A 16761-nucleotide genomic window follows, 5' to 3' on the forward strand; every position below is an offset into this window, starting at 1 on the left:
CGCCAGCCCTATTTATTTATTTATGTCAGAGTTAGAGAGAGAGAGAGACCAAGAGAGAATCTTATTTTTTTAAGATTTTATTTATTTCAGAGATGGAGTTACAGACAAAAGGAGTGAGAGACAGAGAGGTCTTCCATCCGCTGGTTCACTCCCCCCAAATGGCTGCAGTGGCTGAAGCTGCGCTGATCTGATCTGAAGCCAGGAGCCAGGAGCTTCTTCCAGGTCTCCTACATTGGTCCGGGGGCCCAAGCATTTGGGCCATCATCTACTCTTTTCCCATACCATCAGCAGGGAGCTGAATCAGAAATGGAGCAGCCATTGGGACCATCTGGTGAGTGAACCAGCGGATGGAAGACCTCTTTCTCTCTCTGCCTCTCCTTCTCTCTTTGTGTAACTTTAACTGTCAAATAAATTTTAAAAATCTTTTAAAAAAGACTACATATAGCCAAAGACAACACACTTTTGCTTTCTTCTTACATTTTATTCAATTCTTAATTATTTTTGTATTTGAGGGACAGAGAGTCTAGTAGTGGTGGGGAGGAGAGAGAGAGAGAGAATTTCTCATCAGCTGTCTGAGTGCTAATCTGCTTCCCGACCAGCATCACCTATTGTGCATCCCAGAGGCAGCCAGTAATGGCTCAGGTACTTGGATCTCTCACTCCTCTCACATGAGAGGCCTAATTCCTGTCTCCTGGCTTTCAGCATGACTTCAGCATGGCTGTTGTAAGCATTTGGAGAGTGAACTAGCAGATGGAAGATTTTGCTATGTGTCTGTATCAGATAAAGTGAACATTTTTAACTTAGAAAAAATTTCTTGGCAAATAGGTAATATGAAAAAAATGCAGAGATTTGAAATATTTTTGTGCCAAAATAAATTATTTTTTATTCCACTTCCTGCAAATTTTTAAAATTATTTTTATTGTTTAGTGTTTACTTATTTGAGAGGCAGAGAAAGAGAGTCAAGTGCCTCTGTGCTGGTTCACTCCCCAAATGCCCAGGAGTTGGAAACTCCATCCAGGTCTCCCACATAGGTGGTGGGAACCCAGTTACTTGAGCCACCACTGCTGCTCCCAGAGTGCACCTTAGCAAGAGGTTGGAGTTGGGTATTGAACCCTGGCACTAGGGGACGCCAGTATACCCTTAACTGTTAGGCCAAGCACCCATGCCTCTATTATCTTCTTGAAGTACCCTTGTTTGGTCCTGATTACACTATCTTCCTCTAGTCTCTTCAAAATTTAAATTCATCAAAGCACTATTCCCATCATAACACTTTTCTGTTACATAATGCACTAATTTAAAAATTGTGTTTGGAGTTAAAAATTGTCCAGTTTCACTGCTTATTAAACTTCATGACCTTGGGCAAGTTGTTTAACCCACTAGGCCTGTTTCCCCCTCATCTGTTACATCCGCATGATAATGAGATCTACTGTTGATGGTAATGAGGATGAAATATAGCCAACCATGTAAAGGGCTTAGCATCGCGCCTTGTGTTCAGAATGCTGTAAATGTTAGCACTTGTGGTTCTTACTGTCTTTCTCCAGTCTTCTATGTAATATAAGCCTTCTACTCCAATAAAGCTGGATCTATTTTTTAATGACCCCTTGATTTATTTTTCTATTGACTCCTATCCTCTAAGACTCTCCTCTCTTGCTGCTATAATTCATATTCTCTTTTCTGTGTTGCCAATATCACTTCTTATCTACCCATTACACTTGAGTTTATGGGGTCAGGTGTTCTCAGGCTGCTCTTACACAAATAGGAATCTCACTTTCCTGACCAGCTTGGTAACTTTCCATAGGTTGGGAACCATATTTTTGCGTTTTTAAAGATTTATTTATTTGAAAGGCAGAGTTATAGGCAGACAGAAGCGGGGGGAGTGGGAGGTATTTTCCATCCACTAGTACACTCCAAATGGCCACAATGGCTAGGGCTGGGGCAAGCCAAAACTGGGAACCTGGATCTTCATCTGGGTTTCCCACATGGGTGCCAGAGGCCTGAGAACTTGGACCATCTTCTGCTGCTTTCTCAGGTGCATTAGCAGTGAACTGGAGCAGAAATGGAGCAGATGTGATATACATGTTATTGTATTAAAAATAGTGTTTTATTTAAGATCTTTTGGTGGAATCTGTTTCACACCCCATGGAATCATGCCAACTGCAAACAAGGATATTTTTATTTTCTTTTTTCCAATGGCATGTTTTTGATTTCCTTGCCTTGCCTAATCGCTCTGGCTAAGACCTCAAGTTTCTTTTTTTTTATTTGACAGGTAGAGTTATAGACAGTGAGAAAGAAAGAGAGAAAGGTCTTCCTTCCGTTGGTTCACTCCCCTAATGGCCGCTATGGCTGGCGCTGCAGTGATCTGAAGCCGGGAGCCGGGTGCTTCCTCCCAGACCCCCCCCATGTGGGTGCAGAGCCCAAGTACTTGGGCCATCCTCCACTGCCTTCCCAGGCCGCAGCAGAGAGCTGGACTGGAAGAGGAGCAAGCAGGACTAGTACCTGGCACCCCAACCAGGACTAGAACCCGGGGTGCCGGCACTGCAGGCAGATTAGTCAAGTCAGCCACAGCACCATCCAAGACATCTAGTTTCCTATTGAATCAGACCAGTCAGAGTACTCTCTGCCCACTGTTATCTTTATCTGGTCAAAGATGTTAGAGGAATGTTTTTGAATTCCCCATTTCATATGATATTGGCTGTGGGTTTGTCATGTATGGGTTTATTAAGTTGAGAAATTTTTTCCATATGCATGTGTTCATGATTTTAATCATGACTGGATTTTATATTTTATGAATCCTGAAAGCTTTGTGGGGAAAATGTGCTAATAATCTAATCGGGGTTTCCCTTAAAAGGGACCACTTGCTTTTCTGATTCAATTCTGTTTCTTTGTGTTGTTCTTTTGAGTACAAATATAAGGTGACAGAAATTTCTCTGGTAACTTCTCATACACTTTTGGGGCCTTCTATACATCAGTGTCCGTATATTTCTCCAGCATGGGGAAGTTTTCAGCTATTACCTCCCTGTCCTGGTTCTTCTTCTCTCCCTCAGCGACTGTGGAAATTTGAATACTTGGTTATGTTGTGTTCCCCTGGTCTCAGGAGGCCATCTTTTTGGTTCCTTTTGTCTGACTGGTATATTTAAAAAGGCTCTTCTTTGAGTTCAGGTATTCTTTGTTTTGCTCAGTATAGTCTGTTGTCGATATTGGTAACTTATTTCACTTAATCACTTCATGTTTTGTAAGATTTTTCTTCAGTTCTTGTTCAAGGTCTCTGTCTCTGTTGAAGTTTTCATTCATTGATGTCATTCATCACTTGCATAACATTCAGGTAACTGTCCATATTCTCTTGTGTCTCTCTGAGTATCCTCATGAAGCCCGTCTTTTGAATTCTTTATCTGGCATTTTATGCACCACCTTCTTTGTGGTCAGCCATTATAGTGTTGTTATATTCTTTTTGGTAGCATATTGTTTAATTTTCACTCTTCTGTCCCTATGTTGATTGTTACACATCTGGTAGATCAGTTTTTTTGTATCATTTTTAAGGGATGGTTTTCAAGGATTGAAAGATTTTTCCTGAATGTCTGTCTTTAGGTATTGACTTTGTAGCATGTTTTGTCTCTGTTTCAAGTTAAAAATCATAATGGCCTCTCCCTATAGCTTATTTTTGCTGTGGTTCACTCCAGTAGCATCAAGGGTGTGGGTATTTCTGGGGTCCATTGGAGTTGCTTGGCCCCGTGGTATGGAGTCCCTCAGCCACCACTAGAGTAAGGGAACAGAGATGCAGAAATGACATTCTTTCTGGAAGCACACCTGGCTGGCTCTGTGAATGGGCCCAGTGATGGCTCACCACCCATCACCCAAATGTGATACAAGAAATGCTAGAGATCACTGGTTCTGGGAGCAGGCCAAGCTGATGCTGGGACAGCCTGGTTATGTGGCCTGAGCCATTGCCTGATGGGCCAGAGCCCCAGGAGTAGCAGTGAAGCCCATTAGATGGGGCAAGCAGACCCCTAGTCACTGCCAGAGGGTGGGGCTGGAGCTGCTGTATTGTATTTGATGCTGGGATTTGCAGGCCACAGGACCTCCAGAGGGGCAGAAGTGACAGGAGTAGTGCTGGTGCTGGGCGCTGATGATTTTTCTACTCTTAAAGAGAACCTGTTTATGTTTCTTGTGGTAAAATTCCGCAACTGTTTCCAAAACTCCACCTTGACCCCAATTTAAGAAGCCGAGAGACTTACAGAGAATGACTAATAACTGTTCACTTCCACTGAACTATGATCCACTGGGTGATTCCAACTATGCCAGAAATGGAAGCTGGGAGCTAAATCCAGGTCTCCCACTTGCATGGCAGTAATAGATCTCTGTGATTCGTCATCTGCTGACTCCCAGGGTCTTCGTTGGCAGAAAGCTGGATTCAAACTGAGGCACTGCATTGTGGGTGTCTCAATGGGTTTTCCAACTACAAGGCAAAATGCCCACACACAAAAATGTTTTTAACTGTCAAGGCAGGTCACCTCCAGCCTCCAGCAGTTGGACAGTTACCATGGAAGTGTCCTTACCATTTGCTGCATTCAGCAGCTTCTCTCTTCCTGGTAAGCTGGTATTTCTTGTAGTGGCATATATTTCTCATGTTCAGGGACACTGTTTTCCTTATGACCTCAATTCTTGGGCTAATCTAAGAAGAGAATTGGTGTTTAGTATGTTGTACTATTTTCTTGTCTTTACAAGTGACTATTCCGTTATTTACATTTTGGAGCAGAAATTTAAAATTTCCTTTGAAATTACTTAAAAGAATAATTACCAATTAACAGATCTACCACTCCTTGGTGTTAGTAGATTCATATAATTGTGCAACCATCACTAGCGTTCTGTTGTAGAAATTTTTTAATGCCTTCCAAAGACCAGGGAATCCTCTTTGTAGTCATTCATTTCCCATTCATTGATCACCATGCCTGTAATTGAAACGAACAAAAATCTGGAAAACAGGTATCATCAAATTTGAATCATTAAATTTGAATTTTATTAGATTATGCCTTCATCCAGTCGATCATTACCCTACTTTTGAGATAACCAGTGGAGAGATCTCATTATATCTATTTGGAATAATTTAAGGAAACAAGCCATCTAATAGAGCAGAACAGAAAAACCTAAAGGAGAATGGTGGAGTAAAGTCATAGTGAATGTGTTTTCTTAAGTAGTATTTAGTGTGTTCCTTAGTCTCAGCCTGTCAGAGAGTGGTTGAAAATCAGCTGAGTATTAATAAGAGGACACTCTGAGCTCTGATAAAAGAGTAGTCCCATCTCATGTATTTGAACAGTGGAAGTAGCTATGTTTGATCTAAAGTAGCCTGAAATAGATAGTAGATTCTGGGTAATGAGTTACATTCTTGGGACAGGCAGCCTTGAGGAAGGGCTCTGCTGCCCTTGAACCCTCTGCGGTGCTGGGCCCTCCACTGCTCTAGGGGGCTCCCTGCATCCTGCCAGCCCCACTTGGGCTTCCTGTGACCTGCACTGCTCTGGGGGGCTCCCTGTGCCCTTCCAGCCCCCCTTGTGCTCCCTGCACCCTGCATAGCTCTGGGGGGCTCCCTACGCCCTGACAGCCCCCTCGGGCTCCCTGCACCCTGCACTGCTGTGGGGGGCTCCCTGCACCCTGCATAGCTCTGGGGAGCTCCCTGCATCCTGCCAGCCCCCTCATGCTCCCTGTACCCTGCACTGCTCTGGGGGGCTCCCTGCTGGCCTCCCCAGGCTCACTGCACTGCTCTGCGGGGGGGCTCCCTGTTCTGCTGACCCCATAGCACCTCCCTGCTCCACCTGCCCACTGATGCCGCAGCACAGAAGCAGAGCAATGGACCTTCCGCCCGCTGGTGCCCTCCCCGGATGTGTGTGGAGCTGGGCCAGGCTGGAGCCAGGGGCTCGTCTGAGTCTCCTGCGTGACCATGCCTGGGAGCACCCCAGGTGCATTAGCAGGAAGCTGCCTCAGAGCCGAGCAGCCGGGACTCAGGCCGGGCACGTGGGTGAGGGCGTCCGAGAGGCAGCCTCACCTGCTGTGTGCCGCGGTGCCTGCCCGGATCCCTTCCTGCCAACCGCTGTATGGGACTGACCTGTTTGGGTGGCTTTCTCGGTTGATATCCGTGGTACTGCAGAAGGACCTGGAAAGAAGTCAGGCTGTGGTGGAGTGGGCGGAGCCTCTGCCTGGAGTCCTGGCTGCACCTCCCCCATCTGGCCTAGGAGCAGTGAGGAAGCGCCTGGCTCCTGGCTCTGGATCCACCCAGTTCTGGCCACCGTGGCCGTCTAGGGAGTGAAGCAGTGGATGGAAGATCTCTGTGTGTGTGTCTCTAACTCTGCCTCTCAATTTTAAATAAATAAAATATTGGAGCAGGCACACTGGGCTGGGCCTCTGCTCGTGGTACTGGCATCCCATGTGGACGAGAGTTCGAGTTCTGGTTGCTCCACTTCCGATCCGGCTCTCTGCTGTGGCCCGGAGGGCAGTGGAAGCACCCGCGTGGGGGACCGGGAGGGAGCCCCTGGCTCCTGATCAACGCGGCTCTGGCCATTGCAGCCATTTGGGGGGTGAACCAGTGGATGGAAGGCCTCTCTGTCTGTCTTTCCCTCTCACTGTCTGTAACGCTACCTCTCAAATAAATAAAATCTTTAAAAATAAATAAATAATTAAATATTAACAAAAGCTTAAAAATGCAATTAATCTATCTGAAAGACATACTTTCAGCGGGGAGAAACGGAGGGAAGGGGAGAGAAGGCGATGGAGAGAGCAAGAGTGGGAACAACACCACTTTAATTTTGAAGATATCATAAATAGTTTCACAGTCTGCATTGCAAGAACTCAGGAGCCTGGAGGAGCGACAATAGGTCCGTTACCTTCCCCAGGAATCCTCCCTCAGGAGGAAGACAGGAGCTGAGTGAGGCTGAGGCTGAGGCTGTAACCTGCTGTTCTATGGGGCAGGAAGCATGGCTTGTTTGTGCAGCATCTCCAGTAACATTGTTTCTATTCTCTCCATGTGTGCTCTGAGTGTTTCACCTTCAGAAGACAAACAGAGCAGCAGGCTGATGGTGGGCAGCACCACCAGAACTCAGTTTGCAAATGCTCAATTCCTCTAAAGGGACACCTTTATGCCTCTAGTTTTGTTTTTGAACATACAAGTACATATGTGTGTGAGTGAATGTATACATGAGTGAGGGAGCCACAATCTGTTCAAGCCATGGCAGAGCTTGGAAATCATTTGGGACAGTGAGCTGAGCCTGCCTGGGCTAAGAGGAGCAGTTGACTCCTCTTACTGGACGTCTTTAATGGACAGGAACCAAGAGGAAATGAAAAAGGGGGTGGGAATGGGGGTGGAATTAGAGACTGGGAGGATCAGTGCTTCTATACGTGTATTGAAACAATAGAAAACGCCTGAAGAGGACTGTGCTAATTTATCAAATCCTAAATACCGATCTCCACCACCAACTTAAGCCAAAAGCTTTTGGGGTCCTTTCTCTTTAACCAAGTAGAAAGTTTCTTGAGAAAACCAGCCTGGTGTGTCCCCAGCTGTGATTGGTCTAGAGCCTGCTCTGCCCTCAGGGGGGCCATTGTGATGTCATTCCAACTGCCTTAACAGTTCCCTGCTTGGGCTTGGTTCTGGTCAGTTGGCCCAGGAAGCTCTGTGGAGACTGCCTGAAGGATTGGACGACATCACTGGTTTTCCCTTGTCCTGTCATTTGTGGTGTTGTTTTGTGTCGTCTATTAGTTCTCTTTACTGTAGTGAATCTTTCAGGTTTTTTTTTTTTTTTTTTTTTGCTATTTTGTCAATTTCTCTCCCCCTCCCATTTTTACATTGTGTGCTTGTGTATTTTCTTTAAATATTTATTTATTAATTTTTTCTTTTTCTTTCACAGGCTAAATGTACTTGATGCTGTGTTCATTTGTCCTTCTTGTGTTTCCTCCATTTTCTGACTATTTTCTCATTTTTTTAATGCTTTGACTTAGATAAGACTGTTATAAGACTTATTGATTAGCATTGTTACCATAGTTACCATAGTTGGTGTTGCTTTCCTTCACCATTTTTAGTATTCTGTGTATTTTATAACTTTTAATTCTTAGTTTTGATAGTGTTAGTGATTAGTATACCATAGTTCATAGAGTTAGCATTCTCTAGTAGAAATATTAGCATATTGAGTTGTCAATTTTGGTTACCATTTAGCTTGTTTGATTTCTGTTTGTTTCCCAGTTTTTGTTGTTACTTTAGGTGACTAGTAAGTGTTCCCAGTGTCAGAGTGCAGGGTGGGGGGTGGGGTGGGGATCCCACCATGGAAGGCCTCACCGCCTTCAGCAGTGAGGAGGAGGTCCTGGATGGGTACCAGGTCCTCAGGGTCCTCGGCCAGGGCGGTTTTGGGCTGGTGATGCTGGCCTATCATTGGGAAAGCAGGACCCAGGTGGCTGTGAAGGTTGTGGAGAATGGTGGCCAGCACTCCTGCAGCTTCCAGCAGTTGTGCACAGAAGCAGAAATAATGAAGGGGCTGCATCACCCTCACATCATTCAACTACTGCAGGTCAGACACACCACAGAGAGGGGCTACATTTTCATGGAGTGCGCAGTCAGGGGGGACCTTAGATGTTACATGGTAGAACGAGGGTACCTACTGGATGGAGAGATTCGTCAGCTATTTAAACAAATTCTATCCGCTGTGCATTACTGCCATTCGCAGCACGTGGTGCACAGGGATTTAAAGTTAGAAAACCTGCTTCTCGACGCCCACCTAAACATTAAGTTGAGCGATTTTGGTCTCAGCTGCAAACTGGCTGGTGGAGAGCGCCTGAAGAATCTGTGCGGGACCTTTGCCTACTGTGCGCCCGAGGAATTCTTAGGTGAGGAGTTCTGCGGGTACAAGGCTGATGGCTGGAGTGTGGGCGTGATCCTGTACGCCATGGTGGCAGGCTCACTGCCTTTTGTTGGAGAGGATTGTGTGGAGCTGCGGGCAGCCATCCTGTCTGGATACTACAGAATCCCCCACTATGGAAACCCAGAGCTGTGTAACCTGGTGGACAGCTTACTGACCCAGGACCCTGAGGCCAGGCCCACAGTGGCAGACATCATGGGCCACCCATGGCTCCATGCAGGACATGGAGCAGCTGGAACCAGTGACGAGTTTCTGTTTCTTCCACAGGAGCAGGAAGGATGGGAATTCCCATGGGGCCTCTGCCCTCCACTGTGGCTTCATGAATGGGATGACCCCTTGCCCCCTGTGCCACGCTGGGGGATCTCCCAACAGCAGGGCTTCAGCATCCCAGAAATACATGGGCAGGGCCAAGTGGAGCCTGCAGTACCTCCTCAGGGTCCTGAAGCTCTAAGCTCCCTTGAGGACCTGGGATGCCAGCTGGGCCATCAAGCAGGCTCCCTGCCACCCAGGCTCCCAGCCAGTGCCTTGTGCCCAGGACTTCAGCAGGATCACAGCAAAGGGAAGCCCATGCCTCAGGCCATCCCCGGTGCTCAGAGCTGTCCCATTCTCCAGTGCCTCCAGGGACACTCAGGCTGCAACAGCAGAGCCCGTGAGTGTGCTGCTCTCAGCTCCCAACCACTGGTGCTTGCAGAAGGCCAGTCGGGGCAGACTCCTTGCCATGGGACTCCCAGTGTGAGCAGCAGTGAGTCCTGCAGGACGGACAGGTCCCAACGGGCCGTGTGGACAAGGAGCCCCGCTGCCTGTGCAGTCCTCAGCCAGGATGCTCTGTCCTCTCTTTCCACCACACTGAGCACCAACAGCAGTGAGGCTGATGTAGAAGTCAGGAGCGGCTCCCAGGGTGCCTCAGAGGAACAGAGCATCCCAGGAATGCAGCAGCAGGAGGAGGAGGCAGGGACCTCAGACACGCAGGCCAGAAAGGGCAAGGGGCGCCTGGGGATTGGCAGGAGGATCATCCAATGCTTCAGCTGGATGTGTTGTGTCCTGCCAGCCCCAGAGGAAAGCCCTTGAGTGCAGAGAGGAAAGTGGCCTCTTAGTAGCCTCTTGGGAAATGCCCCCGAGGAGGGGCCCTTCCCTGAGGAGTGAAGCAATGAAGGGATAGTCATGGACTCCTGTCTGGGAGGAGGGCAGGTGAGGAGGCAGTAAGAGAAACTGCAGGCAGAGAGGGAAGATATTGTTGCATTTTTCAGATGGCCATAAGGAAACATGTTTGCATGGTTAGGGGTCATGACCTTTTCCTAAGATAGAAGAACATGGTGTTGGATTTTGTTTAGAAGATTAATCCATGAACATCACTCCCTAGTTAAACTTCCTGTACGCAGGCTTTATTGGACCCCTCCCTTAGTCCCCCTTCTGGCTGGCAGGGGTGTCATTTTCTCACAAAAACCTACTTTTGCTTTTTCTCCCTCACCCTCATGATCCGTGTTGGGATTATGTGAGAGAAAGAATGGACTTGAACTTCCCGCAGCATCGTTGGTGCCTGACGTGGATGGACTCAGCTCCATGGGAAAGGTGAGTAAGGCAGACTGCTTCTCTGGTGTTTGGAAAACCCCTGATCTTCTACATACTCATTTATATTTTAGATTCCCCAGGTCTCTGAGCCAGTTCAAAGCGATTGGTGTGGGATGCTGGTTGTAAGATACAGGGCCCACGTTGGATGACACTCTTTGTCCTCCTCCCACTTTATTCTGTCTTTGATTATTGCCTGCACTCTGTGCTCAGGCGGCTCTCTGCCCTGGGAAGTCTTCTCACCCTGAGTTTCCTTCTCCAAGCCCAAGTTCCCAGGTCCCTGGATGAGAAACTCCTGTGACAACTTAGAGCTCCTAGATCTGAACTGAGGAGCCTGCATTGCAGACCGAGGTGGCCTCTCCCATTGAGCTGCCTTCTTGTGTGCCCCAAAGAACTCAGGACCCACATGTCTGGGAAGAAGTCACCTGGCACCTTAACTCGTGCCCATGCTTTCCGTTTTCCTGCCCAGGGTTTTCTTTGGCAAACAACATGTTGGAAGTCATTCCTGCCCAGAGCCATGCTCTTAAAGGTGACTCACAGGGGAAATTTCTATCGTCATGCCACACCCATGTTCCCCCTCTGCACATTCAACAGTCCTGCAGCAAGGACCACTTGCCCACCCTCCACACTTGGGCAACAAGAGAGTTAGTTGAGACCCCCTTTGTAGAGCCTCATTTCCAAGTTCAGACATGATGCAGGGACAGCAGGAGTGACAGAGGACTGAGGCAATGACTGCTAGGGACTGCGGGAACCCCAAAGACTCGGTGACTTCTGGGAGAATGGGGGGTCCTAAAACTCGGCTGCTGGGGGGGGCGAGGAAGGAGGAGGCAGCTGCTAGGGTCCACGTGGTGACCTAGTGATGCAGTGGCAGTGGGAGTGCCCAGGGAAGGAGCTGGTGGGGCCTGGGGACCATGTGGTGGGGCCTGGGGGCTGCACAGAGGGCTCAGGATAACCACAGGGGAGCCCAAGAAGAAGTAGGAAGAATCCTCACGCAATCATAGGGAGGCTGCTGGGGACCGTGCTGGGGGCCCCATGATGGGTGGCTCCTGGTGGCTGCACCCCAGTGCCCCAGCACAAAGACGTGGCTTCACTGGGTGTGCCTGAGGAAGCAGGAGGCAGCCAAGGCAGGCCATGAAGTGGTAGGTGCTGGGGAACTGTGTGGGGTGCCCAATGCTGCTCCTGGAGGGGGAAGAGGAGAGCAGGGCCTGGCCCTGGAGATTGAGGAGGAGAGTAGGGTCTGGCCCTGGTGGGTGAGGAGGGGAACAGGGTCCAGCCCTGGAGGGCAGCGAGTTGAGCTGGGCCCAGGCTCTGGTTTCAAGGTGGGGAGCAGGATCCAGGCCTGGAAGGTGACGAGCAGAGTGGGCCCAGGCCCTGGAATGCGAGGAGCGGAGCAGGGCCTGCCCAGGAGGTGAGGAGGGTAGTGGGGCCTGGCCCTGGAGGGAAGCCCTGAAGTGGGGCCCAGCCCTGGAGTGTGAAGGTTGGAGTGGGGCCCAGGTTCTGCAGGGCAAGGAGAGGTGCGGGACCCAGGCCCTGGAAGGCCAGGAGCAGAATAGGGCCTGGCCCTGAAGGTGAGGAGGGAAGTGGGGTCTGGCCCTGGAGGGAGGCTAGGGATGGGCCTGTGGGGAGAAAGGCCTGGCTCTGGAGGGGGAGGAGGGGAGCAGGCCCAGACCAAGGGTGTGAGGAGGCTTTCGGTGCCAGCACTGGAGTATGAGGAGGGGAACACTGGCCCTGGAGGTGAGGAGGGGAGCAGGGTCTGGCCCTGGAGTGAGGCCAGGGATGGACCTGAGGGGAGCAGGGCGTGGCTCTGTAGGGGAGGAGGGGAGCAGGGTCTGGACTTGGAGGGTGTTGAGGTTAGTGGGGCCCAGCCCTGGAGGACATGGAGAGGAGTTGGGCCAGGCCTGGTGGCTGGCTAGTGCCGTGCCCGAGGGGAGCAGGGCCCAGCTCTGTAGGGCATGAGAGGAGCAGCGGCCCAGCCCTGGAGGGTGGCCAGGGCTGGGCCTGAGAGGCAAAGGGTCCAACCCTGCAGGGTGAGGAGGGGAGCGGGGCCCAGCCCTGGAATGTGGTGAGGGGAGCGGGGCCTGGCCCTGAAGGACAGCAATGGGAGCTGGGCCCAGGCCCTGGTGGGCAACTAGGGGAGTGGGGCCCAGGCCCTGGAGGACAAGGAGAGTGGGGCAGCTCTGCTGGGTGTCTAGTGCCACACCTGAGGGGAGCAGGGCCTGGCTCTGTAGGGCATGGAGAAGAGAAGGAGCCCAGCCCTAGAGGGTGGCCAGGGCCCTGCCTGAGGGGATCATGGCCCTGGAGGGCAAGGAGGAGGGAGGGGTTTGTCACTGGAGCATGGCCAGGGCCCTGCCCGTGCCCTGGAGCCTATGTCCTGGGGCCTGTGACCTGTGTCCTGAAGTCTGTCCTGTGTCCTTAGCCTGAGTCCTTTCTCCTGTGTTCTAAGTTGTGTAGCCTGTATCTTGTAGCCTGTGTGTTGTGTTGTAGGCCTGTGTCCTGTGGCCTCTGCCCTGTGTCCTGTATCCTGTGTCCTATGTTCTGCAGCCTGTGTCCTGTAGCCTGTGTCCTCTGTCCTATGTCCTGTGGCTGGTGTGCTGTGTCCTGTGGCCTCTGTCTTTTTTCCTGTAGCCTGTGACCTATAGTTTGTCCTATAGAGTGTAGCCTGTGTGCTGTAGCTTGTGTCCTCTATCCTGTGTCCTGTGTCCATTAGCCTGTTCATGTGGCCTGTGTCCTTGTCCTGTAGCCAGTGTCCCATTGCCTGTGTCCTATAGCATGTGTCCTGTACCCCGTGTCCTGTGTCCTGTAATCCGTGTCCTGTGTCCTCTGGCCTGTTTCTTTCTGCATGTGTCCTGTGGCCTATGACCTGTGTCCTGCTGCCTCTGTCCTCTAGCCGGTGTCCTGTGCCTTGTTCCCTCTCTCCTTTAGCCTGTGTCCTGTAGCCTGTGTCTTGTGTCCTGTAACTTGTTTCCTGTGGCCTATGTCCTGTGTCTTGTGTCCTGTAGCCTGTGTCTTCTGTCCTGTGTTCTGTATCCTGTATCATGTGGGCTATGTCCTGTGTTCTGTAGCCTGTGACCCTTGTCGTGTTTCTTGTTTCCTGTAGCCTGTGTCTTATGTCCTGTGTTGTGTGTCCTGTAGCCTGTGTATTATGTCTGATAGTCTGTTTCCTTTGTCCTTTGTCCTATAGGCTATGTCCTATCCTCCGTGTCCTATGGCTTGTATCCTGTGTTCTGTGTCCTGTAGCTGTGTCGTGTGTTCCATATTCTGCATCCTGTAGCCTCGGGCCTGTGTCACGTGTCCTATGTTGTATAGCCTGTGCCCAGTGTCTTGTAGCCCCAGGCCTATGTATGCAACCTGTGTCCTGTGGCCTCTGTCCTCTAGCTGGTGTCCTATGTCCCCTAGCCTGTGTCCTGTGTCCTGAGCCTGTGTCGAGTGTCCTGTCGTCTGTGTCCTGTGTCCTGAGCCTGTGTCCTGTGTCCTGTAGCCTGTGGCCTGTAGTCTTTGTTCTAGAGCTGGTTTCTCTTTGTAGTAGCCTGTGTCCTGTGTACTGAAGCTGCTTTCTTGTAGCCTGTGGACCATGTCCTGTGGCCTGTGCCCTGTGCTCTGGATCCTATGTCCAGTAGCCTGATGCCTGTGACCTGTGGCCTCTGTCTTGTGTTGTGTAGCCTGTGTCCTGTAGTCCGTGGCCTATGTCCTGTAGCTGTAGCCTTTGTCCTGTGGCCGGTGTGCTGTATGCTGTGGTGCAGGATATTGGACACAGGCTACAGAACACAGGTTACAGGACCCAGGACAGAGGCCACAGGCTACAGGATTCAGGGCATAGGCCAGAGAACACAGAATATAGGACAAAGAATACAGAACCCAGGAGACAGGCTAGAATACAGGCTACAGGACATAGGTTGCACGCTACAGAACACAGGATCCATGATAAAACCACAGGATACAGGACATAGGAAACAGGCTACAGGGCACAGAACAGAGAGGCTACAGGCCACAGGCTCGGGACACAGGACACAGGACACCAGCTATAGGACAGAGGCCACAGAACACAGGATGCATACATAGGCCTGGAGCTACAGGACATAGGACACAGGCTACACACCATAGAACACAGGATACAGGATACAGGACATAGACAAATGGACATAGACCACAGACTACAAGACAAAGATAAACGCCACAGAACAGAGGCCACAGACTACGACACAGGACACAGGCTAGACCACACAGTGGGAGGGAACCACTCAGGACACAGGCTAGACCACATGGGGAGGGAACCACTCAGGACACAGGCTAGAACACAGGCTATGGAACAAGGTTATAGGCTATAGGCCACAGGATATAGAACACAGGATACAAGACATAGGACACAGGACACATACACAGGACAGAGGCAAAAGGACAAGGACACAGCAACATCACACAAGATACGGGACATAGGCTATAGGAAAAAGGACAAAGGAAATAAACTACCAGACACAATACACAGGCTACAGGACCCAGAACACAGGACATAAGACACAGGATACAGGACTCAAGACACAGGACATAGGCCACAGGTTACAGGACACAGGACATAGCCCAGATGACACAGGATATAGGACACAGAATACTGAACAAAGGACACAGGCTATGGGACACAGGTTAAAGGCTACAGGACACGAGCCAAAGGCTACAGGACACAGGTTACAGGCTATACAACATAGGACACAGGTCACAGGACAGAGGCTCAGGACAGAGGCTATGGGACACAGGACAGAGCTACAGAACACAGGATACAGGCCACAGGCTACACGACACAGGACACAGGCTACACAACACAGGCTGAAGGAAAGAGGGAACAAGACTCCAGACACTGGCTATAGGATAGTGTGTCCTGTAGCCTGTGTCCTGTAGCCACTGTCCTGTGGCCTCTGGCCTGTGTCCTAGATTGTGGAGCCTGTGTCCTGTCTCCTATAGCCTCTGTCCTGTATCCTGTAGCTTGTCGCCTATGTCCTGTGTCCTGCAACCTGTGTCCCGTAGCCTGTGTCCTCTAGGCTGTGTCCTGGGTTCCATATTCTGTGTCGTATATCCTGTGTCCTGTGTCATCTGGGCTATGTCCTGTGTCCTGTAGCCTGTGGCCTCTATCCTGTAGCCTGTGGCCTCTGTCCTGTGACTTAAGTCACAGACTACCGGACACAATACAGGCTACAAGACCCAGAACACAGGACGTAAGACACAGGCTACAGGACTCAAGACACAGGACATAGGCCACAAGACACAGGCTACAGCACAGAGGCCACAGGCTACAGGACACAGGACATAGCACAGACACAGGACATAGGACACAGAATATCGAACACAGGACACAGGCTACAAGACACAGGTTACATGCTACAGGATATAGTACACAGGCTACAGGACATAGGCCACAGGCTACAGTACACAGGACATAGCCCAGACGACACAGGACAAAGATATAGGACACAGAATTTTGAACACAGGACACAGACTATGGGATTCAGGTTACAGGCTCCAGGATATAGTCCACAGGCTACAGGACACAGGTTACAGGATACAGGACACAGGACAAAGGTTAAACAACATAGGACACAGGGACAGGCTGCAGGACTCAGGATACAGGACACAGGACCCAGGCTACAGGACACAGGAGAAAGGCTAAAGGACGAGGACACTGGCTAGAGGTCACAGGACACAGCCACAGTATACATCACACTGGGCACAGGACAAAGGCCACAGCTGCAGGATATAGGACATAGACTACAGAACCCAGGACACAGGGTTGAGGACATGAACACAGGCTGCAGCACACCGGCGACAGGACACAGGCTACACAAGATAGAACACAAGCTACAGCATTCAGGGCATAGGCCAGAGGGATACAGGACACAGGATACAGGACACAGAGCACAGAACCCAGGACACAGGGTAGAACACAGGCTACGGGACATAGGTTACACACTATAGGCCACAGGATTTAGAACTCAGGATACAAGACATAGGACACAGGACACAGGAGGCAGGACAGAGGCTACAGGACACAGGACACAGGATACTCAAGGCATACATAGGCCACAGGCTACAAGACAGAGAATGAAGGCTACATGATGCTTGATGAAGGACACAGGAAACAAGACACAGGACACAGGCTATATGACAGAGGACACAGGACACAGGTCAAAGGCTGCACGACATACTCCACAGGCTACAGGAGCCGGGCTGCAGGACACAGGATACACAACATAGGACACAGGGCACAGATTACAGGACACTGGTTAAAGGATGCAGACTACAGGACACATGACACAGGATG

General features: G+C 50.3%; 1 protein-coding gene across 1 annotated transcript in view; it reads left to right on the plus strand.

The window, feature by feature from the left end:
- LOC127486036 (uncharacterized) overlaps positions 1 to 9290 on the plus strand; it is a 167068-nt gene extending 157778 nt beyond the window's left edge. Inside the window, exon 12 of the mRNA XM_070063826.1 lies at positions 9156 to 9290. The gene's annotated coding sequence lies outside the window, so the exon portion shown is untranslated. The remainder of the gene's footprint in view (positions 1 to 9155) is intronic.
- Positions 9291 to 16761: the final 7471 nt, after the last annotated feature.

The sequence above is a fragment of the Oryctolagus cuniculus genome, chromosome 19 (assembly GCF_964237555.1).
Source record: "Oryctolagus cuniculus chromosome 19, mOryCun1.1, whole genome shotgun sequence".
In the NCBI taxonomy this organism is placed as follows: Eukaryota; Metazoa; Chordata; class Mammalia; order Lagomorpha; family Leporidae; genus Oryctolagus; species Oryctolagus cuniculus.